This window comes from Mustela putorius, unplaced genomic scaffold (genome assembly GCF_011764305.1).
Source record: "Mustela putorius furo isolate JIRA1106 unplaced genomic scaffold, ASM1176430v1.1 tig00003944_pilon_pilon_pilon, whole genome shotgun sequence".
In the NCBI taxonomy this organism is placed as follows: Eukaryota; Metazoa; Chordata; class Mammalia; order Carnivora; family Mustelidae; genus Mustela; species Mustela putorius.
The window spans coordinates 1,263,633-1,269,641 of record NW_025422088.1 but is presented as its reverse complement, the minus strand read 5'-3'; positions in this window follow the sequence as shown (position 1 = coordinate 1,269,641).

Sequence of the window (6,009 nt, the reverse complement as noted above, 5' to 3'; positions counted from 1 at the left end):
AACCTAACCAAAGAGGTAAAGGATCTTTACTCAAGGAACTACAGAACACTCACGAAGAAATTGAAGAAGACACAAAATGATGGTAGAGCATACCATGCTCATGGATTAGAAGAATAAACATTGTTAAAATGTCTCTACTGTCCAAAGCAATCTATATTTACAATGCCATCCCAACCAAAATTCCACCAGTATTTTTCAAAAAGCTGGAACAAACAATCCTAAAATTTGTATGGAATCAGAGTATACCCCAAATTGCTAAGGAAATGTTGAAAAAGAAAAACAAAACTGGGGGCATCATGTTGTCTGATTTCAAGTTTTTCTACAAAGCTGTGATCACCAATACAGCATGATACTGCCACAAAAATAGACATATAGCTCAGTGGAAGAGATAGAAAGCCCAGATATGGAGTCACAACTCTATGGTCAAATAATCTTTGACAAAGCAGGAAAAATATACAGTGGGAAAAAGACACTCTCTTCAATAAATGGTGCTGGGAAAATTAGGCAGCTATGTATATAATAATGAAACTCAACCATTCTCTTACACCATACACAAAGATAAACTCAAAATGGGTAAAAGACCTCAATGTGAGTCAAGAATCTATCAAAATCCTAGAGGAGAACATAGGCAGTAACCTCTTCGACATTGGCCACAACAACTTCTTTCAAGACATGCCCCCAAAGGCAAAGGAAACAAAAGTGAAAATGAACTTTTGGGACTTCCACAAGATTGAAAGCTTCTGCACAGCAAAGGAAAACAAAGAGGTGACCCACGGAATGAGAGAAGATATTTGCAAATGACACTGCAGACAAAGGGCTGATATCCAAGATCTATAAATAACTCCTCAAACTCAACACACACAAACAAATAATCACATCAAAAAATGGGCAGAAGGCATGAAGAGACACTTCTCCAAAGAAGACATAAAAATGACTAACAGACACATGAAAAAATGTTCATCATTATTAGTCATCAGCAAGATTCAAATCAAAACCACACTGAGATAGCACCTTACACCGGTTAGAATGGCCAAAATCAACAAGACAATAAACAACAAGTGTTGGAGAGGATGTGGAGAAAGGGGAAACCTCTTATACTGTTGGTGGGAATGCAAGTTGGTGTTGCCACTTTGGAAAATAGTGTAAAGAAATATGGTCCATATATACAATGGAGTATTATGCTTCTATCCGAAAGGATGAATACCCAACGTTTGTATCCATGGACGGGAGGGGAAGAGATTATGCTGAGTGAAATATGGCAAGCAGAAAGAGTCAATTAACATATGGTTTCACTTACTTGTGGAGCTTGAGGAATAACACAAAGGACATTGGGAGACAGAGAGGAGAAATGAGTTGGGGGATCAGAGCAGGGGATAAACCATGAAAGACTGTTAACTCTGAGAAACAAACTGATGGTTTTGGAGGGGAGGGTGGTGGGAGGTTGGGTGAGCCTGATGGTGGGTATGAAGGAGGGCACGTATTGCATAAAGCACTGGGTGGTTCACATAAACAATGAATTTTGGAACACTTAAAAAAATTAAATTAAATTAAAGAAAGCAACAAAAATATAATGGAGAATGAATCCAAATGTTTATCAACAAATGAATGGAATATTATGCAGCTTTAAAAAAAGAAGAAACTCTTGTCACATGCTGAGTGAAATTTAAAGACAAGGGACAAATACTTTATGATTCTACTCATATTAAGTATCCAAAGTAGGCAAAATCATAGAAACAGAAAGCTGAAAGGTGATTGCCAAGGCCTGGGGAAAGAGAGGGTTTTACTTTAAACTAGTGTTTAATGGACATAGAACTTTAGTTTTGCAAGATGAAAAAGTTCTAGATATCTATGCACAACAATGTGAATATGAATAACACTATTGAGCTGTATATTTTACATGGTTAAGATGGCAAATTTAATATTATGGGTATTTTTTTAACCAGAATTAAAAAAAAATAAAGAATGTATTGTGGAATTCATGCCCATGCTCAGCATAGCTGACAGATGTTGAGCCCTTGTACAGAAAGATTTTAACCCTAGAAATTGTGGATTATTCTCCTGAAAGATATTTGAGGCTCTGGATGAAATGAAACCTACAAAATGATGGGAAGAATAAGGAGCAGTGAGATCCTGGGAGCTGGGCAAAGTGGTGGGAACATATGATCTCCACAGCAGGCAAAGCAGTGGTGCACTGTCTCTGCAAGCAGAAAATATGAAGTTAGAAAGAAAAAATGAATAGACTTTGAGATATTATTGTATTTTGTACATTACTGTAATGGCAAAGAGGCTAGGCTTTGGACCCAGACTACCCGGGGTTGAATCCTGTTTTTTTCATGTATGACTTTGGGTAAATTTCTTAACTTCCATTTTTGCCTTCATGAAACATGGATTATCATAGCACCTCTGCCATAAAATTAATTTAAACATACTTAAAAATAGATAATGTGTGTGAAGCACTGAAGACAGTGCTTGGAACATACGTAAGTATCAGCTCATACTATTTTTACTTATAATCTTAATCATGGAGTCTTGAGTTAAATGGGTCATAGTAAGATTTTTAAAAGCCCATGTTTTTAAGGGACTCAGACTAATTGCAGAGAACGACATTTAACAATCAAGTCTCATACAATTATATAGAAGATATTAAGGTAGAGAGAGATAAAGACAATGAAGACATATGAAGGGACTGTATTTTAAGTCATTTTGAAATGTGTCTTCACAATGAAGACAGCATTTCGTCAAGGACTGGAAGGATGAATAAGGGTTGTTAGAGGACCAGTGGCTTAAAGGTAAAGTGGCTTTACACCTCATGTCTAGTAGGGAATGTTGTGTAGTACATATGTTTTAATTGGACTTTAAAATGTAGGAATGAGATAAAGAGTGGTAGAAATGTCAGGAAGAATATACTGAATGCCATAAAATAAAGAATCTGTAGTTCACTGCAAACAAACTTCAGAAAGTGGAACATGTTAGTATTTCTCAAACTTTACTATGCATTAGATTCACTTTTTTTTTTTTTTAAATAATTTGCAAAAATTTTTCCCTGTTTTAGGGAGAGGCTGATTTGGTAGGGCTGGAAGAAATCCAGGCATTCATGCAGGCACTCTGATCACCACAAAAGGTTGTGAACCATAGCTATGGACCAGTGGTTCTTAAACTTTGGCATATGTCAGGTTCTCCTGCAGAGCTTGTTAAAACACAGATTATCACACTGTCCCAGGCTCTCCGTGTCAATACATTTGGATGGAGCCTGGAGATTTGCATTTCTAATAAATCCTGTCTGGTGATGTGAGTCTGACATGGGGGCCATATTTCAAGAACTACTACTATGGGCCATTGATTTACAACTAGCTTAAAAATCTACAGCAGAAACACTGGAGGACCTTTCTCAAAATATCTACATTCAGGCCCCTTTATTTCCACTTCTTCCTAAACACTGCCCCCCCGCATCCTCCCTCGCTACTTAAAATATAGCCTACAATAGGAGATGTGTTTTGAAAGAATTTTCTAGGTTGAATTGTAACAGGATCAAATGTGATGTCATAACTAAAAGTACTTTGTAATTACAAAGGGTAATATATATGAAAGATACTAATTTTGTTTCTAACTCAGTACACCAACACTACTCAAGACAATCTCAAATTCAGAATAATCCCTGTGCGGTTCAAGTTACCAAGTTGTATATTTAGAATGAGAAGGGAAAACAATTTTAAAAAGGAACAACAGAAATTTAATACATTTTAGAAATGGTTATTGAAATCTATCCTTATGCCCATTTCTTTAAATGATGGTTTTTACTTTGCATTCTGGGTTAGTCAGTGAACAGCAGTATTTGATAACTATGTGCCCTTGTGTGCCTATGTGCCTGATACTTAGAAGTACTTTAGTACAAAACATATCAGACCGTGAGTGTGCTTAGGAAAGTGGGAATTGTTTCCACAGGAACTAAATGATAAAATGTTGATAGAAAAATAGAACTAGCTCACATTCTGTAATCATTATAAAGAGTTCAGTGGAAGAAAAAAGGGGCAAAGACTAGATTTCAAACAGTACCTACTGAATAAAGGCAATCTCTCTGTGGTAAATTGAAGAAGGTAATTGTGGGGTAGCATAAGTGCCTTTTTCCAGAAATTTTTCCCTACAAAATGATGATGTATGGTGAATTCTTACAAAAAGATCAGCTGGAGATGGTCATAGTATGAGGTTATTGTTAAACTTTTCCAAGTTCTAGTAAAAAAATTAAATAAATACAAATGACTCCTTATAACTTACTATGCTCGATTACATTGTATGTAAAAAAATAAATAAATAAACAACCAACACAACAAAAACAACTCTTTTGGGTCAATTCTGTTATTAAAACTGTATTATAAAATGACATTCCATAAAATATTTCCTTACAAATATTTTGGATAGAATTGTAAATTGTTTAGTATTGTCTTTGTTGTATAAAGATTCTCATATCTACCTTGGAAAACTTAAAAGGCAAAAAAGAATTCAGTGAGAGGGAAAATAGGAAAATGCCCAAAGAACTGGAGGTAGGCAGGGGACAGTGGAGCTTGTATGTTTCATCGCTAATGAATTCTCCCCCAGTGATTCAGGCATAATATTTTGTAAGTTTTATCTTCTTTGTTGTTGTTGCTGTTGTTTCATTTTTGTTTTAAGCCCTAGATAGCTAAGGCTATAATGTGTTTAATGAATATTAGGCTCTGTTTGAAGTTGAGCAAATATATGGCCACTACGATGGTTAAAACCGGAAAGTAAGTAGTGTCATTACCTTACTTTTAAGATTAATTTCAGTTGTGATCAGACCTTACCAGAAGTCAACACCTTTCCAGACTTGAAAAAACTCACATAGAGATAGAAGAAGTACAATAATTAAGTTAATGGCTTGGTTCCCATATCTTAAGGAGGCAAAGATCAGGTGCACTCTCAGGAAGGAAGGAAGCCAAAGAAGCTAGAGCATACACCATCTATAAGATTGCAGATGTAAGAGTAAGAATGAGTACAACTGGATTAAATCGGTCTAGTCTAAGATGAGTAGCTATTGACAACTATCTCTAAGATAAATGAGCTAAATGTTATGATGATAAATTAAAGTGTCTGGCAAGATATTTTTGTTATGATCTCCCTTTAAAATCATGTACCACTTTCTCTACCCTTTATTTGGAGAATAGATTATTTACATATGTGTTATATATAAAATGACTTCAAGAAAGTAACCTCTTGCTAATTTATTTGCCAATATTTACTTGCAAATATACTTGCCAAAAAATGTTAGTGGTCATATAGTACAACTTTGACCTCATTTCCAATTTCTGTTTTATAGACAATATGGATTAGTCTTCCTTCAGCAACACAGAACACAACACTTAAAAAATTCACAGGGTATATCCTTTTTTTTTTTTTTAAAGATTTTATTCATTTATTTGACAGAGAGAGATCACAAGTAGGCAGAGAGGCAGGCATAGAGAAAGAGGAGGAAGCAGGCTCCCCGCTGAGCAGAGAGCCCGATGCGGGACTCGATCCCAGGACCCTGAGATCATGACCTGAGCCGAAGGCAGTGGCTTAACCCACTGAGCCACCCAGGCACCCCACAGGGTATATTCTTGAATGAACTGTCATGCTCTATCAAAAGAGGGTCTGAGACTGTGCTCCTTAGGATAGTTTAAAAGACCAGCAATTCAGCTCTAAATTCTTCTTTTAGATTGAAGTAGATTAGCAGAATATTGTGTATTTAGATAAAAAGTGGATAGTTCCATGCAATATCTTCTCCAAGATCCTCTCTAATGTTCTATCTTTTGCTTTTGCTAAATTCTATTGTATGAAATTGCCATGTGGAACTGAGTTTGCCATTCATCACAAAGCTGTTATAGTGAACATGGAGGACTACATTTCGTATATAAGATTCCAGGTGAGAATTTTGTTTTGGGATTTTTTTTTGTTTTGGTAAGATTTCTTTTTTTTTCAAATAAGCAAAATGTTTTCCAAAGAAAAAATCCTAAAAAT